The following is a 20,415-nucleotide window of genomic DNA, read 5'->3' on the forward strand; positions in this document are numbered from 1 at the left end:
TGTCTTTATTGGCACAGAGCTCACGAGACAGTAGACACCCCAATCCAACGTTGTCTTTTGGCACAGAGCTCGAGAAGGGCTGGTAGTGCAGTGCATATATAACCAAGAGGACTGTATTATATGGAAATAAATTCGATTTAGGTTCGAGGAACCTTGCTTAAGTTATGTTTGGAAGAAATATGAAAAGCTGCTAGGCTAATATAATTATAAGTTAAACAACGTTTTAATATTTTTATTTTTTTTATTAAAAGGCAAAATAAATTATTTAAGAATCACCTAAATGTATTTTTTGTGCTGAGACACTTGAATATCAGTAAAGTACTATATCTTTCCAGAATGATTTCGAGAAACAACAATTATAAAATGACTGATATTCTGTTTCATTTTCACAGAAGGAAAGGCTTGTAGCCTCATTAATTAATTTCGAAAAAGATCCTTCAGGAACCCTTTTAAAAAAGGTTCCTCCAGGAACCCCTTCTGAGTGAACGGTACCTCCAGTAACCTCTCCTCTAAATTGAGCTGTTAAAGGTTCCTCCTTGAACCACCCAAGCAAGCAAGGTTCCTTGAGTATCCCCAGAGTTCCTTGAGGCTCTCCTAATTCTAAGAGTGAGGAACCCTTTTTAAAAAAGGTTCCTCCAGGAACCCCTTCTGAGTGAACAGTTCCTCCAGTAACCTCTGAGCTGTTAAAGGTTCCTCCTGGAACCACCCAAGCAAGCAAGGTTCCTTGAGTATCCCCAGAGTTCCTTGAGGCTCTCCTAATTCTAAGAGTGTACTGTCTATCTGTATGTCGTGTGTGTTATGATGAATTGAAAATGGGGGACCCTGATGTAAACAAGACGAAAGTCTTTCTCTGGTCTGCATCCCCTTAACAATTGTATGTATTGAGCTGTACTGTACTGTACCCATTCTGCAATCTGTTAATAAACTTTTCAATCAATCAATCAATATAAATAACGTATTGTTTTCATCTCTATATTAACGTTAGGCTGTAAAAATCTGTTCTATATATAGCCGGTACTACTGTGAACATGCCCTGAGTGGGAGTCGAACCCCGGGCGACATCACAGACCTCTGTACCAAGAGGTGATTTCATTTCTAAGCGCTCAGTCTGGATGCCTCTGGGGAGTGAGTTTTACTTCCTGGTACCGCTACCGTGCCACAGTCACTTCACGACGTCCGAAGTTCTTTGTGACTGGGCTTCGCGGTACCATCCGTTACACTCACCCCCCCCCTAAACTCACACCACCCAAGGCATCCGGGTCGCATGTATCACTTCCGCAACGGATTTGATTTCCGGGGTTGGCCTGATTGGCCGCGACGGCCACGTGACACGCCCCCGCGGCAGCCGCAGCGGAAAGCGCGCTGCTGCTGGAGTTCACTTCGCCTTTCACATCGCTGCTGTTTAATAATATTGTCGCGTTGGCGAAAGCAGGATGAGAGAGCGTAGATTTAGCTGTGTATCATTTAATCATTTATCATTTAACATTTGAAAGGCATACATTGTTGTCATACAGAAGTACAGAATACTTTTATCCAAAATGCTTCTTACTGTTACAGACTGTGCTAGACAAATGAATGACTAATTCGGTCAGAAATAGCGTAACTAATAACGTTAGTAATAATAATAATAATAATAATACATCTATTTTATATAGCGCTTTTCCAGGTGCTCAAAGACGCTTCACATGGGCAGGAGAGACAAACTATGGCAAAACAAAAAAACAGAACAAAACAGAACAAAAATAATACAAATAAAACCGACAGAATTAGAGGTCAAAAGCAAGATTGAAAAGGTGGGTTTTGAGGGCTGATTTAAAAGATGTCAGGGTGTTTGCATCACGGATATGGCTGGGGAGGGCATTCCAGAGGGAGGGGGCAGCAGCAGCAAAGGCCCTGTCGCCCCAGGTCCGGAGCTTGGTCGTGGGAGGTGTTAGGAGGTTGGCATCTGCAGACCTAAGGCGACGGGTGGGCGTGTGACGGTGGAGGAGGTCGGACAGGTAGGGAGGGGCAAGGTTGTTGAGGGCTTTAAATGTGATGAGTAGTATTTTAAAATGTATCCTGTATTTGATTGGAAGCCAGTGGAGGTCGTGGATGACAGGGGTGATGTGATCAGAGCGACGGGTGGAGGTGAGCATGCGGGCAGCAGAGTTTTGGACATATTGGAGTTGATTGAGAATAGTGTTTGGTGAGCCGTAGAGGATGCTGTTGCAGTAATCTAGTCTTGATGATATGAATGCATGAACCAGTGTTTCAGCAGCGGAGAGTGATAGGGAGGGGCGAAGACGAGCAATGTTCCGGAGGTGATAGAAGGCAGATTTGGTTATGTGGTTCACATGCGGGAGGAAAGAAAGGGTGGAGTCCAGGATGATGCCAAGGTTACGGACGTGAGTGGAGGGGGTGACAATGGTACCATCAATATTTAGGGTGAAATCCTGGGTGTGGCTGGTGAGGGATTTTGGACCGATAATGATGATTTCTGATTTATTGCAGTTTAATTTGAGAAAGTTATTTTGCATCCATGTTTTGATGTCTGTGAGGCAGGTGCTGAGGGTGGAGAGAGTGGCTGGAGTGATAGTCTTGGTGGAGAGGTAGAGCTGCGTGTCGTCTGCATAACAGTGAAAACGCAGGCCATGTTGGCGGAGAATCAGACCAAGCGGAATATGTTGTTTCTTTACACATATGTCGCGTGAGCATATTCTCCCCGCTGGTGATCGCAGCACGGAGGGTCGCGGACCAGCCTGGCAGCATAGCTATAAAGACATATTCATAATCCAACATATGTGTAAAGAAACAACATATTCCGATTGGAAGGACTCCCATCTCCTCCTTCCTGCTCGCGTCACACAGGGCTGAGCTGTGCCGAGGTGCCGCACCCCTTGCACGGCTTTGCTCTCACTCGAGTGAGGAGGAGCGGAAGACCGCTGGTTCTCCAACATACAGCGGTGTGCTCTTCAGAATGTACCGGGAGAAACGTTTACTGTACCCCGCAGACATAATAAGCATATAAGCAGTGCTTACTAACGTTATTAGTTACGCTATTTCTGACCGAATTAGTCATTCATTTGTCTAGCACAGTCTGTAACAGTAAGAAGCATTTTGGATAAAAGTATTCTGTACTTCTGTATGACAACAATGTATGTCTTTCAAATGTTAAATGATAAATGATTAAATGATACACACTGAAATCTACGCTCTCTCATCCTGCTTTCGCCAACGCGACAATATTATTAAACAGCAGCGATGTGAAAGGCGAAGTGAACTACAGCAGCAGCGCGCTTGCCGCTGCGGCTGCCGCGGGGGCGTGCCACGGTGTGTCACGTGGCCGTCGTGGCCAATCAGGCCAACCCCGGAAATCAAATCCGTTGCGGAAGTGATACATGCATCCGGGTCACGGCACCACTGTAGCCGGTACTACTGTGAACATGCCCTGAGTGGGAGTCGAGTGGGCGTCCGCACTGCGGGTGACATCACAGACCTCTGTACCAAGAGGTGAATTCACTTCTAAGCGCTCAGTCTGGATTGAGCCGTACTGTATTGTACCCATTCTGCAATCTGTTAAATAAAGTTTTCATTCATTCATCATTCATTTATTTATATAGCACCTTTCACAGACCAGGGTCACAAAGTGCTTCACATATAAAAATATCAATAAAGTGCAAGGATAGCAGCCTGTTAAAAAAAAAGTAATTAAAAACGTGAAAGAAAAAAAACAAGATAAAAAGACAAAATATTTACACAGACATGTTAGCCAAAAGCCTGTTTGAACAACAGTCTTTAGCTGCTTTTTAAAAGTGTTTACCGAGACCACACCAATATGTCATAGTTCCCACTTCAATGGAATGCATTTAGAGAGAAGAAAGAATATTATCCAAAATGTATTTTTGTTAGTTATAAATAGTGATTTTGTGTAAACCTCCCATTTAGTGTACCTCCTGCAATTACAATGACTGCGCTTCGAGCGCCCTCTACTGGCAGCATTAGAGTTGGTCCTCTCCTTTATAGAGCTTTGAGGCAGTCCCCGCCCCAGCGGAAATGACGTCAGGCACACGCTCTTTGTGTACTGCAGCTTCACCTCGTTGTCTATGGCTAATAAACTAATGCTAATCTAATTCTCTGATCACATCTAGAACTATGGCTAATAAACTAATGCTAATCTAATTCTCTGATCATATCTAGAACTATAATGCAGAGATGGTGTAATGAATGGACTAACTGCAGCTGCAGAAGATATATTTGAAGTATTTGAACGGACTAAGGTGGAGCACCGTGGAGGAGGATGAACTAGAGTAGAGACTGATCGCCAGATTCTTCACCGTGAAACTACTGAATGTTTTGATGCCTGAAACTGAGATGAAGAAACACAAAGCAGGTTTGTTAAATCAAAAGGTCCTTTGAACTTTAATGTCACCCTCTTGGTCAATAGGCTCCCATTTGAGATTACGATATTGCACAATTGAATGTTTTATTAGGCACATTACTAGCCGCTTGCAGTGGTTTCATAACCAGGCTGGGCCTTGTGTGCTGCAGACGCCATCATTGTACCCTAAAGAATGAATGAATGAAAACTTTATTTAACAGATTGCAGAATGGGTACAATACAGTACGGCTCAATACACACAATTGTTAAGGGGATGCAGACCTGAGAAAGACGTTTGTCTTGTTTCCATCAGGGTCCCCCATTTTCAATTCATATAGACATTTATGACATACACAACATACATGACATTTATGGCATAGGGACATATAGGTATTTAGTACTGATACATTTGTGACATAAACGGTATTCAAATATACAGTACTGTTACCCCTAGATCCTGACAGAGTATATACATTATGATGGGGAGGGGACTGTACATTAGGAGGGGGTGGGGGTTTTGGGCATTTACGGTGCATTGTTGTGCATAATGCTGCTGCGTTGTTTCTGTTTTTATTACCTAACAGACTGAACATAAATAAAAATTAATAGGAAATGTATACAAGTAGGCAGAATAAGAATATTGCAGGTAAAGTACAATTTGTGTCAGGATATCCCTGATGTTTCATTTAAATGCCTGAGCAAAGAGAAAGCTGTCTTTTGAAGATATCTAGTGTGTTGGCTTCCCTGATGTTTTTGTGTAGTTTGTTTTGTTCCATAGTTTTGGGGGCGTAGTTGATAAAGGCTTGATCACCGATCCTCTTTTGTCAGTTTCTGGGAGCCTCTAGTAGTCCAGCAGCTGATGATCACAGTGTTCTTACTGGCCTGTAATATATTAGTGTTGGCGATGTAGCTAGGTCCCTGTCCATTTAGAGCTTTGTATGTAAGGAGAAGGACCTTGAAGTCGATTCTAAATGTTACAGGAAGCCAGTGTAAAGTAGCTAAGACTGGACTAATGTGCTCTCTCCTTTTGGTTCTGGTTAGCAGTCGGGCTGCAGAGTTTTGGATTAGCTGAAGCCTCTCTGTGGTTTTCTTAGGGAGACCTGAGAAAAGTGCATTACAGTAGTCTAACCGGCTAGATATAAATGCATGAATTAGCTTCTCAGCATCGTTTTGATTAATAAATGGTCGTACTTTTGCTATGTTTCTGAGATGAAAGAACAATGTTTTGGTCACTTTGTTAACCCTTTCACTGCCACACGACAGAAGGTTAACCCTTTACTAACTGTCGGTAGTGTGATAGTAAAGGGTTAACCTTCTGTAGTGTGGCAGTGAAAGGGTTTACCCTTTGTCGTGTGGCAGTGAAAAGGTTAACCTGCTGTCGTGTGGCAGTGAAAGGGTTAACAGTTTGGTAGTGTGGCAGTGAAAGGGTTAATAAGATAATTGAAGTTCAGTTCTGAATCTATGATAACCCCAAGACTTGTGACCTCAGATTTTATCCAAGGGGTTAGTCCTCCCAGGTTCTTTATTAACGTTTCTTTTTTTGATTTGGGGCAGATAATTAGAATTTCAGTTTTGTTCTCATTTAGTTTCAGGAAGTTCTTACTCATCCATTTATTTATTGCCAATAAGCAGTCGGTAATGGAGTTACGACTATGCTTGCACCTCATGGTACCAAAGCACCTCAAAGGCGCTAAAAACAAGATTACAAACATCACAAAACAAACTGGTCAGACTACTACTTGACCTTACCCCTTAGAACCCACCTCACCCCTGCCCACTTTGACAACCAGTTTGAACAAGCTGACTCTAGAGCTATGTGGCAGGGGCTCAAAACGATGACAGACTACAAAGGCGCCTCCCTCAAACTGAACAGTGACATCTCCTTAGCAAATGACCTCAATACCTTCTATGCGAGGTTTGATGCTGGTAATAACAACACCAGCCCACAAGCCACGGCAATGGGGGGGGGGGGGGGGGTCGGCTGCTGATGGAGATGCAGTGTTCAGGGTAACTAGGGATGCACCGATATGAAAATTGGCCGCCGATACCGATACCGATTGTTCAACTAACACTATCGGCCGATACCGATACCGATATTTGTATATTTGTATATAAGTATTTGTAAAAAAATTTTTTTTCTTTTTTTATTAATATATATATATTTTTTAATGAAACTACTGTATATTTGTATGTGTATGTTTGTATTTGTAGGCCTCTTTACTTACTTAAAAAAAGGAAACATCAAGAAATATGTTTATGGTATCACTATCTCTCTCCCAGTATCGTCTTGCGGCCTGCAGAGGGATACTATTTTCTCAACCAGAGCTTTCAACCAATGCAATGGAACCATTCTTGCGGCCTGCAGCGGGATACTATTCTCTCAACCAGAGCTTTCAACCAATGCAATGGAACCATTTTGATTGACAGTCGATTCGGCCAATTACGCCACACCGCTAGCACCCACCTCCTGCTGTCCTTACCACCAATCGGCAAGCGTTTATACATTTTTCTACTTCCGGGCATGCCGCCATTGTTCTGTTTGCGAGAGCACTGCAGAAGAACACACTTAACGTAGCTACGTTAGCTTCCCGGCCCGGCGCCCGCCGACCGCCGACCGGCGCTCCACGCATGACCAAATGAGACATAATGATTTTACTGCAACAAATGTTATAATAAAACAAAGCCTTTCTATACATTTGTCTGGTTGAAAATTTTATTAACAGATTGCAGAATGTGTAGTTGGGTACGGAATGAGCAACGGAATGGAACCGAGCTATGAACGGACTAACGGAGTAATGCCTTGTTTACAGCTATCTTCGGGTAAATAATATGCTTGTTATTGAACGTGTAACACTTCATTTTAACAGCAGATACTTTCTTAAATGCCATCTTCCCGAGAGAGGGTGTTGACGGGGAGTTGTGTTATTAATAGCATTGAACAGCTAACCGAAAGCTAGCGTTAACTATTGTTAAAGGTTTAGCCATAACGTTACCTTGGCTAAAGTTGGGGCTATTAATAATGCAGCAATAATGGCTGCAGACCTGCAAGCAAAGTACAGCAAGTTGACAAAGGAGTATTCCAACGCAAATCACATTTTCACCAGTAACGTTGGTCTTGCATCTCCCGGTAGCTAATGAACGGACTCGGAGTAATGCCTTGCTGCTATGGGTAATAATAATATGCTGATGTTATTGTCCGTGTAACACTAACTATATAACGCTAATGCCACAAAACGAATGCCTTGTTAATCATAAGTACTAGTTACTTTGATGCAGTAGCTTGTGTGTGTGTGTGTGGGGGACGGCGGGCGTTGTGCACTGCAGGTAGGTCGCGAGTGAACTTTTTTTTTTTGCCTTTTGACGCTACACAAATTGATGGGTATTTATCGGCGACTGCTATCGGCACATTTGAGCTTATCGGCCGATAGCAGTCAACAAGGCACTTATCGGCCGATACCGATACCCGACCGATATATCGGTGCACCCCTAAGGGTAACAGAGCATGAGGTGAGGCGGACCTTTAAAAAAGTGAATATCAGGAAGGCAGCAGGTCTGGACGGCATCCCCGGCCGCGTCCTAAAAGTCTGTGCCGACCAACTGGCCCCAGTATTCACTGACATATTTAACCTGTCCTTAGAACAGGCTGTCATCCCCACCTGCCTGAAGAAGTCCACTATTATCCCTGTACCCAAAAAATCCAAGCCTGCTTGCCTCAACGACTACCGCCCTGTAGCTCTCACCTCCATAGCCATGAAGTGCTTTGAGAAGCTAGTAAAGGGCTACATCTGCTCCTCCCTCCCCATCAACATGGACCCCCTGCAATTTGCATACCGCCCCAACAGGTCCACGGAGGACGCCATAGCCCATGTGCTGCACACAGCAGCATCACACCTGGACAAGAGGCAGGGGAACTATGTGAGAATGCTATTCATCGACTACAGCTCGGCATTCAATACCATAGTCCCCTCCATACTCATAGCCAAGCTCAGGGACCTGGGCTTGAACCATGACCTCTGCCAGTGGGTCTTGGACTTCCTGACTGGCAGACCCCAGGTGGTGAGAGCAGGCAACTGCACCTCCTCATCCATCACCCTCAACATAGGGGCCCCCCAGGGCTGTGTTCTGAGTCCCCTCCTCTACTCCCTGTACACACACGACTGTGTGGCTCAGCGGAGTAGCAATACAATCATCAAATTTGCTGACGACACAGTGGTGGTGGGCCTGATCTCTGCCAACGACGAGAGGGCCTACCTGGAAGAGGTCAAGGTCCTGGCGGGATGGTGCCAGGAAAACAGCCTCTCCCTGAACGTCAGCAAAACAAAGGAGATGATTGTGGACTTCAGGAGGTCGGGGGTCAAGGACTACAGCCCCCTCAGCATCGACGGGGCACCGGTTGAGAGAGTCAACAGCTTTAAGTACCTCAGAGCCTACATATCCGAGGACTTGACATGGACCACACACATTGACAGTGTTGTGAAGAAGGCACGACAACGCCTCTACTTCCTCAGGCGCCTAAGGAAGTTCCAAGTCAGTCAGAAGATCCTTAAGAACTTCTACTCATGTACAATAGAGAGCATCTTGACTGGCAACATCACCTCCTGGTTTGGGAATAGCACTGCACAAGACCGAAGCAGACTACAAAGAGTGACACATTCAGCCGAACGCACAATTGGAGGGGGGCTCCCCACCCTCCAGAACATTTACAACAAGCGTTGCAAGGGCAAGGCTAAGAGAATCATTAAAGACTCCAGTCACCCGAACAACTGCCTCTTTGAACTGCTGCGGTCAGGCAAGCGATACCGGAGTCTCAAGGCGAGCACAGAAAGACTCAGAAGAAGCTTCTATCCCCAGGCCATCAGGCTGCTAAACGAACAATGAACACTACACAACAACAACCACCAAACGCACATAGCACACACATCCACACGCACACACTCACTTTAAACAAACACACTGTAGCACCCACTCCACACACTTTATAGCACACACCCACTTTAAACAAACACACTGTAGCACCCACTCCCCACACTTTATATTTATTGACGAAGGATTGCACTACAACTCGTACACCTTACTGTAAATTGTACCTAAATTGTACCTCATCCCATTTCTGCTTTGCACTATATAGTACTGTACATTAGTACACTGCATAGTATTGTATATTATATGGTAACTCAGAACATTGTACATATGTCTATACCGAACACTGTGACCTCATTTTCTTCTTCTAAATTACATGCTATACTATGTTATTTGATACTATCTTGTCTAGCACAGTCTCTGGAGCGTAACAGTAAGAAGCATTTTGTATGAAAGTATTCTGTACTTCTGTATGACAACTATTAAAGAAACTTGAACCTAGGATGGCTTAGAGTAGACAACAGAGTACAGTAACTTGCAATGGGCCTGGTCTACAAGATACACTATACGACTAAGGTACTACCCATGTACATGTCAAAATACGCCGTTAGCGCAAGTTAGTTCACTGTTCAAATCGAAATGTCCCATTGAACTAAATAATTCACTGAGGCGTTGTATTAACGTTATATATCCGGCTAGCAGTAGCTACAGATAGCTCCTGATATCAATGTCTTATAACACTGATTCGATGCGTATTCGCGCTGAGGGCTTGTGAATGTGATTTAACGTTATACCAATACTAGGGTCCAGCTGCAGCGCCGGAGAATCCTTGCCGTAGCTCGAGGCTACTCGAGTATAGGGTCCAGGTGCAGCTCCGGAGAATCCTGGCCGTAGCTGGAGGCTACTAGAGTACACCAGGGTTTCCGTTAGAAAAGATTGTTGCCGGCCTCAGTGAAATCTACCGGTCAAATGAGAGAAATTCCGGTCAGAGTTTATTGAGCTTAAAGACAATTGATAGGCAAAAGAATGACAACAAAACAAAATAATGACATCATCAAGGCATGTAGATTTATAATATTTTTACTTAAAACTAGGCTACTTTTGCGTATAAAGTCATTATATTCCAAATAAAATAAGTCCCGAGACTCGTGCTGCTGCCGACTTTAAATCAAATAGGTGTCTGTGGGCAGTCGCCCGACATTAATAAACAACAGTCTGTTATAATCACATTTTTATGAGCTAACGAATTCCGTTATATTGGACATTTGTATTAATTATATCAAGCGAAGAACTGAGAAATTTGACGGAGAGAGACGGCAACATTATCGTGGGTTTGCGTGACGACTCTCTCTCTCCACCTCCCAATGACTTATTTGCGAGAGTATGTCGATGCAGAGCAGCAGATTCAGCTGTTATTGGCTCTTTTCTGGGGACCGCACAGCAGCGCCCCCCACCCAACATTGAATTGAAAATGGCTGAATTGGAGTACTGCTGGAGTACTGCATTGTGCTGCTGCTGCTCCGGCTCTGCAGCTTCACAAAAGTTCGCACACCCAGCACTAAGCTCTCGCTGACAACGTCGTTGTCATTATTAGAAGCAACGATGAAACAAATGTAATGATTGTTTCGTTCATCACATAGGCTATTTAATTTTAGCCTATTTTAATACAATTCAAATAATCAAATTGTGCTTAGACTCAGGGAATTATTTTCACCGGACATTAAGACCGGAGAGATTAAATATGTCGGACTTCAACAGATTTTGCCGGTCAAATACCGGTAATTACCGGCTAACGGAAACGCTGACAGACAGTGGAGCTTGTTGCGTGGTGGCGATGTCTCGCAGATAATACAAGTACAAGTCTAATTATATAATATATATATTTTATAAAAAAAAAAAACGATCTGTATCGGATCGGTATCGGCCGATATGGCTCACGACGATCGGTGATCGGTATCGGTGGCAAAAAACGTGATCGGGGCATCCCTAGTATGTAGTGTAGCCTATATTGTACACCTAGTAGTGTAGCCCAGGGTTTCCGTTAGAAAATATTTAGGGATGCACCGATATGAAAATTTGCCACCGATACCGATTGTTCAACTAACACAATCGGCCAATACCGATACCGATATTTGTGGCAATTTCTTTTTTAATATATATATATATTTTTTTTGTAATATATATATATATTTTTTTATGAAACTACTGTATATTTGTGTTACAAATTGTGCTCACCGATATGAACATAGGCCTCTTTACTTACTTAAAAAAAGGAAACATCAAGAAATAGCACTATCTCTCTCCCAGTATGGTCTGTCGGGCTGCAGCTAGATACTAGTTCTACCAGTATGGTCTAACGGGCTGCAGCTGGATACTATTGTCTCAACCAGAGTCTCAACCAATGACATTTTTATTGACAGTCGATTCTGCCAATTACGTCACACACCGCTTGCACCCGCCTCTGCTGTTACCACCAATCGGCAAGCGCGTATACATTTTTTACTTCCGCTTTTGTCCGCCATTGATTTTGACGAGAGGTATTCTACAACAACAACAAACGGCGGCGCGGCCGACGTTTAGCTTTTAGCTCCGCAGGATGACTAAATGAGGCATAATGATTTGACTGCAACGAATGTTATAATAAAACAAAGCCTTTCTATACATGTGTCTGATTGAAAACTTTATTAACAGATTGCAGAATGGGTAAAACTCAGGGCTCTATGAGCAACGGAAGGAACTGAGCTAGTATGAACGAGTATGCTTGCTACGTTCGGGTAAATAATATGCTGATGTTATTGAACGTGTAACACTAACTATATAACGTTAATGCCACAAAACGAATGCCTTGTTAATCATAAGTAGTAACTTTGATGCAGTAGCTTGTGTGTGTGTGTGGGGGGGGGACTGGGGACGGCGTTGTGCAGGTCGCGAGTGAACTTTTGTTTGTTTTTTGACGCTACACAAATTGATGGATATTTATCGGCTACTGCCATCGGCACATTCGAGCTTATCGGCCGATAGGCCGATTGCAGTCAACAAGGCACTTATCGGCCGATACCGATACCCGACCGATACATCGGTGCACCCCTAAAAATATTAGTGCCGGTCTCCTGTCCTGGAAGATTTCAATCTCCCGGACAAATGGGAGAAATTCCGGTCAGAGTTTATTGAGCTTAAAAACAATTGATAGGCAGGCTATATAAAGAATGACATCCTCAAGGCATGTAGATTTATAATATTTTAAGTTAAAACTAGGCTACTTTTGCGTATACAGTCATTATATTCCAAATAAAATAAGTCCCTCGAGACTCCGTGCTGCTGCCGACTTGAAATCAAATAGGTCTCAGTGCTAGAGCTGCCGCGGTATTGATGTTTTCCTTACCGCACAGATTTGCAAAATATTTCCTACCGCCGCGGTTATTACCGCACGCACACAAAAAATTAAAAAAAAAAGTTTGAATGCATTTTTTTTTTTAGTAGTAGTCTACTCTTTATAGCATATAGCCTGCCTCTAGTCTAAATGTCTATCTTTAGAGGATGACTTTGCAGCATGAATATTGTTTGGGATTCGGCAAGCACGCATTAGTTATTGAAAGTGAAACACGGATTCGAAGTTTCCCCTCTGGTCGTGCGCAGTTCACTCGGTGTCGCGGGCAGGGGTGGTTACCCCTAACCCCCCCGACCCTTTCTTATTATTATTACTATAAAGTTACTACTTTATAATAAAGGCATTCGTTTTGTGGCATTAACATTATATAGTTATACGTTCAATAACATCAGCGTATTTACCGGACCATAGCAAGGCAAGCAATACTCTATTCATATCTCAGTTCCTTTCTTTGCTCAGAGCGTGCTGAGTTGTCCCATTCTGCGGTCTGTTAATAAAGTTTTCAATCAGACAAGTGTATAGGACGAAGGGCTTTTATTATAACATTCGTTGCAGACAGTAAAATCATTATGTCTCGTTTAGTACTCCTTAGGAGCGATGGTAGTCCACTCCGGCGGAGAGTTAAAGCTAACGTTATTAGCCGTGTTGTGATGAGCTGACATTCAGGAAGTAAAAACCTAATACGCGCTTGCCGATTGGTGGTAACACACTGCATGACGCTACAACGTGTGACTCGTCTCTCTTCTGACCAATCAGTGGTCTGCAATGTTTCACGTGACTGTTCTGGTACCCAATAGGGTCGCTTGGAACCTCGATAGAGGAGTAGGGTATATCTGCAGAGCCGCAAGCCCAACGAGAGGAGGGTAATTTATTATTATTATAAAAAACAGCGGTGACGCGGTATTCAGCCTACTCTGCGGTGGCGGTGATGTAACAGCTATACCGCGGTAATGCGGTAATCGCGGCAGCTCTACTCAGTGCGCAGTCGGCCCGACATTAATAAACAGCAGTCTGTTATAATCTCTCCGCCTCCCAACGAAGCGATAAACGAATCCCAATAGTATGCCGCAGAGCAAGCGGCGCTTTCAGGTCCGGTCACAGGCCCGCTCAGCAGCGCGACCCACCCAGTGGCTGAATTGCCATTGGCTGAATTGGAGTATTGCACTGTGCGGGCACAGCTGTGAGCTCTGCGGCTCTGCAGCTGCATGCTTCTCGCAAATCCAGCACCAAGCTCCCGCTGCCTAACTCAAATTATTTTCACAGGACATTATGACGGAGATATTTAAATATGTCGGACTTCAACAGATTTCCCTGGTAAAAAAAACTGTAATTACCGGACAACGGAAACCCTGGTGCGGGCACAGCTGTGAGATCTGCGGCTCTGCAGTTGCATGCTTCTCGCTCAAAATTGAAACTTGCTGTGCGGAGTGTGCGCGTGATATGATATAGGAACACACATCGTTGTCATTATTAGACCTGCTTGGTGAAGCAACAATGAAACAAATGTAACTATTTTAATACTATTCAAATTGTGCTTAGAGGGAATTATTTTCACAGGACATTATGACCGGAGATATTTAAATATGTCGGACTTCAACAGATTTCCCCGGTAAAAAAAAAACTGTAATTACTGGACAACGGAAACCCTGGTGTAGCCTATAGTGTAGACCTAGTAGTGTAGCCTAGGCTTGGGCGGTATCATCTTTTTTCATAATACCCTGGTATACCCTGGTATACGGTATATGACGGCATGACTTTCATTTTCATCAGCGGGGGGGGGGCAACCCGTGTTACCAAGTAAACAAATCACGGAGATGGCCAGTTAGCCTGCAGCATCCAGTACTACTATCGTTAGCTCTCAGAATGGTAGCCAGAAGCCTGCAGCATCCAGCGGCGGAGCTAACAATATACTCGTTATTATCACCATACATAACGCTTGCTTATATTGAAACACGTCGAGATTAGGGCCGTCCTTTCAACCTGAAAGTGCACTTTCTTCAACCTCGAAGTAAACCAATCACAGAAGGTAGCCAGTAGCCACTGCCGCCTGCCGGCACCATCCAGGTATCGACATGAGCTAATGGTAGCTAGTTAGCCTTGTATCAACGTGAGCCAGTTGCATTATGATTAAAAAATGTCAACACTCACTCACCCCGTTTTATATTGCATTCCCAAAGAAGTGCCTCCGTCTCTCGTAGTCTCGTTGTGCTGGATGAAGTCACTGGCGACTCGTGGAGGCGAGGGTTTTGCTTAAATCCGAACAGACTCCAGTCCTTTAATTGTCCAAATGCGACAGTGTGTGCAAGTTTAGCTCGTTTGACAAAACGTTAGCCATCTGTGGTCAGGGAGCTCATCGTGGGCTGGAGTGACGGTGGTTAACTTCGACGCTTCATCGTTCAATTGTAACGTATTATTATTATTGCTTAAGCTTTAGCAGTCTGCTCAGAGATAGAGGAAATGCATACAGGTTACTGAGGTTAGTGTGATGCACCTCTGTGTTTTCACGTAGCCAATCAATCATTAGGAAACTGCCCTCTGCTGGCCGTGCTGTGTGTGTGCAGTCCCCGTCGAAACTCCGTTTCAGTGTAAATATAAACTGAAACCCAACTGATTTTGACGGTATTGATTTTCAATACCGTCGGTATTTCTAAATACCGTGGTATACCGTAATACCGTCATACCGCCCAAGCCTAGTGTAGCCTATAGTGTATACATAGTAGTGTACCCTATAGTGTATACCTAGTAGCTAGTAGTGTAGCCTATAGTGTATACCTAGTAGTATAGTGTATCCCTAGTAGTATAGTGTATACCTAGTAGTGTAGCATGTGTATACCTAGTAGTGTAGCATATAGTAGTGTAGCCTATTGTGTATATCTAGAGCCATATGGAATCCGCGATCACGGAATCGCGGACGGAATCGCGGAATTGAGCAATAAAAATGGAATCTACTATAAAAAATATTTTTTTTTTTATTTATTTTCTTTTTATACTTTTTTTTTTTTATGTTGTGGGACTTGTACAGCACTTTGTTCAACTTTGTCAGTGCTGTAAAGTTTAAACCTTTTAAAATCTTAGACAAACAAAACACTTTGCTTTCATGAAATATTGTAAGCCGTCATTTGAGGCTTTATAAAAGCAGCACAATGAACACAAATCTGTCAGTGCCGATTCCGACCTCATCTTAAATAACAAACAGCATTGCTTGTTGTAGTTAACAAAGAGAGGCAGAGTTGATTTAGCAAAAATATATATAATTTTTTTTTTTTTAAATAATCAAATTTTATTTTCATATTCGAATCCCATGCCCATCGAACGAAGCTTCAAAGTATTTAAGACGGCCCTATTAAATGGACTGTTATATCTTATTAAATTGTGGAAATGTATTCATTCCCACTTATTAGACACTATTTCTGATGGTAAAATGAGCGTACAAAGCAAAATACAGAATTCTGAAATATTAAAACGGAAAAAACGGAATTTGGAAAAAAATAAAATGGAATTTGGAAAAAAATTAAACGGATTTCATATGGCTCTATGTATATCTAGTAGTGTAGCCTATAGTGTAGACCAGGGGCGGGGCTAGGGGGTGGCTACTTGGGCTCAAGCCCCGAATGTTTTCTGAAAAGCCCCGAATCTATTTAAAAAAAAAAAAAAAAACTTTTTTTGACAATTCATCATTGTTACATGAAAATATGTTTGCACCAGATTTAGCAGAAGCTCATTTCCATCTGTGGTCTATCCAGCTGCTAACTGTATTTGAGTGAGTTAAGTCTTGGTGTTATGGTAGACTCAGACCTAAGCTTTAAATCACAATCAACAAGTTGACAAACTTAATTCTTCCACCTTAGAAACATAGCTAAAGTACAGCCATTTATAAATCAAAAGGACGCTGAAAACCAGATCCATGCCTTTATCTCAAGCCAACTCGACTACTGTAATGCACTCCTTACCGGCCTCCCGAAAGAATACGATGATAACTATTTTATTGCAATGCACTATTGCATTATTTTATTCTATTTTACTAACTATTTTATTGCACTGCACTATTTTACTTTGTATCAGTGAATCATAGACGCCTGGCCATAAGAGCATTCGGAGCATCTCTGCTCTCCCACTATTGAACTTGGGGGAGCAAAGGTATGCTCTTGCTCCACCACTTTTTGATCATATGAAAAATATGATATATCCCCCCCCAATATATAAATCTAACCATAACTACGTTATGGTTAACTGAGTTTTATAGTGAAAAGAGCAGCAATTATTGGTCAAGATTGAAGGCTCTATATTGCAGGAAATTGCACGTACAGGTTCATTAAATAAATAAAAAAAACTGCCGTGGAGGGGGTCGTGCCGGACCCCCTCCAAACCACCCCTTGCCTGCAAAAATAAAAAAAATTATAAAAAATACGGGCACCTATCTGGGCTAAGCCCCGGATCAACTACAATCCTAAATCCGCCCCTGGTGTAGACCTAGACCTAGTTAAGTGTAGCCTATAGTGCAGGGGTAGACAACCCTAGGCATTTTCATAGGCACAGGGGGCAGCATTAAAAAAAAAAATATATATATATATATATATATACGTTTTTTATTTTCTTTTATATTATAGTGAAATATTTTGCACTGTTGTCGCATTTATCTTGTTGAAATCCTCCCACAGGTTATTTTTACTACCACATATTTAATTGAGACCCTTTATTTGTTTATTATTTCAATTTAGCTGGAAATACATTGCTACATCATTCAGTAACATTTGCAGAGCCTTATAACAAAAACATTATTACGGTCACCATTGTGACCAGTGGGATTAATCAACAAATTTTATTATTTATTTTTCTATTTCATTGAACATTGCACATGTTAAATGTGAGTATTACCAATAGGGCTGTCTTAAATACTTCGAAGCTTCGTTCGATGGCACAAGCTTCGAACATAAAAAAAATAATCGAAGTTAAAAAAATAAAAATAAAAATCAATTTTTTTTTAATTTAATTCTTTTTTTTTATTTTTACTTCGGTGTGTGTGTGTGTGTGCATGGGGCCATTGGGTGGGGCCGGAGGACAAATACACTGGAGGAAAGTAACTCAGCTCAGCACTGCCCAAATTATATCATCACTATTGCCTAGAGCTGCCGCGGTATTGATATTTTCCTTACCGCACAAATTTGCGAAATATTTCCTACCGCCGCGGTTATTACCGCACAGTGCGCAAAAAAAAAAAAAAAAGTTTGAATGCATTTTTTTTTTTTTTGTAGTCTACTCTTATAGTCTGCCTCTAGTCTAATGGCGCTTTTCCACTGCATAGTACCTACTCGACTCGACCCGCTTTAGGCACCTGGTACTTCGTTCCTTTTCCACTGCAGCCAGGTACTACTCAGTTTGTCTCCGTGTGGGGATGCAGGCGGTGCCGCTCGCTTGTGTACACTGAAAGCTCCGTGGGCATAGCCAATTAGCCATGTCCGAGGGCTTGCAGCAAGCCAGAGTTTAACACAGTTTAAATCAATCAATCAATCAATAACAACATTAACCATACTCTCGTTGCGTCTATTCTGCCAACGCTAACGTTACCTCTCATTGTGTATTCTACCAAGCAACCCGGGTTTAACGTTACCTCTCGTGTATATCGGCTGACGGTAGTATTAGGCTAATAACAACAACAAACTTAACACATCAGCGATCTTGTTGTGACACTAAACTCTCCGCTCGGTGGTAAATTGGGTTGATGTCGGTTTTGTTTCATCAATAAATAAGGCAGAATACACAGTGAATCCATTATTTTTTGTTTATTGCACTTGGTTCTGTCGCAAACAAATCCTGAATGAAATGCATCCTTAGCGAGGCAGTAAAGATGGCGGCGTTCTGTTTTTGTTCAGAGCCTCCAAACTGTGACGCGTCTCTCTTCTGACCAGTCAGTGGTCTGCAATGTTTCACATGACTTTTCTGGTACCACTTCTACCCAATAGGGTCGCTTGGAACCGAGTAGGGTATATCTGCAAAGCCGCAAGCCAACTTTATTATTATGATAAAAAACAGCGGTGACGCGGTATTCAGCCTAACTCTGCGGTGAGCGTGATGCAACAGCGATACCGCGGTAATGCGGTTATCGCGGCAGCTCTACTATTGCCTGTTTGAAGGATATCATCCTCAAACACATATACACCACCTACACGCCTATTCTCAGTCCTTGCCCCACAATGGTGGAATGAACTACCCACCCCAGTTAGGACAGCCGAATCCCGTCCAATCTTTCGCCGTCGACTAAAGACGCACTTCTTCAACCATTATCTGAAAAAAAATAAAAAAAATTAAATAAAAATAATCTAACCCTAACTAACCTTATAACTTGTCCTAATAAACTAACCTACACTGTAACACGCAACACTTTGATGAATATTGTTACTCAGCTGATAGAGTTGTATCCTTCCTGATGACCTGTCGTACAGAACTTGTAAGTCGCTTTGGATAAAAGCGTCAGCTAAATGACTAAATGTAAATGTGAATGTAAATGCCTTGTAGAATTCCACACATAAGAAAGAAAGATACTGGGATGAATAAACAAAATAGGAAATAAAATGTAGAAATGCATGCAATACATAAATAAATATGAATCTCCATATATGAAATAGAACATTTAGATAAGGTGCTACTGAGATGTTTTGGTGAGTTCTTTGTTTTTTTTGTGGAAGTAGCCCTTCTTAAAAATGCATGAACATTCACTGATAATTGGTCTGTAGTGGAGTCTACAAGGTCTACATTGCCGGACCTTGTAGACTAACATAATTCTGTGCATAGTTTAGTCTACACAGGCCATATTTCAAATAATCAAAATCTTACTTCATTCATCTTAAACATTCTTGATTTGGGGGATTGGTAGTTCCCATGAAATCTGAAGTTGTTCAAACGACAACAGCGATCCACCTTGAATTAAATCACACAGCCGTGTTGGCTGTGTCACAGTCACGAAAGGGGCTACTTAATTCATTAATCCAATCCACTTTATTTATAGAGCACATTTAAAGACAACAAAGTTTACCAAAGTGCTGTACAAGTCCCACAACATAAGATAAAAAAATAAAAAAATTTTTTTTAATTAATTATTTTTTTTTAATTTGAAGCTTCGAATTAAAATCGAAGCTCGGCCCCGAAGCTTCGATTGCCAAAACAAAATTCGAAGGTCAGCCCTAATTACCAAGTCAACTTGTGTTTTTAAAACAATGACAATAAACATAGTTTTATTAGGTTGAAATAATAATGTGGTTGTGTACTTATTTTTCTGTTAACTTATTATGGATTGAAAACTGAAAACCTTAATGCACAGTAACTGAACTCAATATTTTTAAGTTCTGGTAACTTATTATTATTTTTTTTTTTACAGTGTAGTCTTGCGATCAATCAAAACTTATTTACACAATATATCTCACATTCACCCTCCATTCACATCCTGGTGTTGTCCTGGTGTTCTCCATTAGGCCTGTAGGTGGAGCTATGACAGCACACGTACAGTACACACACCGATGGTGTGTGATGTGTCCAAAAATGAATGGGCAAATGTGAGTGAAATGGTCGCACTGTATGCAGCTGTTTGTCTGCATTGCATTCCCCCCCTCCAACTCAGATTTAGGGTTGATACAACCATCATAATAATATTGTTAATAATAACAATAACAATAATGATGTAATAATGTAAAAATTATCATTAAAAAGACCTGATTATGAGAATTTTTTTTTTACGATGCATGAAATATTGTTGAGGCACACTAGTTACAACTATATTTCAAACAGGCACTCCATGTCAAAAAGGTTGCTGACCCCT

The sequence above is a fragment of the Notolepis coatsorum genome (genome assembly GCF_963971535.1).
Source record: "Notolepis coatsorum genome assembly, chromosome: 9".
Lineage (NCBI taxonomy): Eukaryota > Metazoa > Chordata > Actinopteri > Aulopiformes > Paralepididae > Notolepis > Notolepis coatsorum.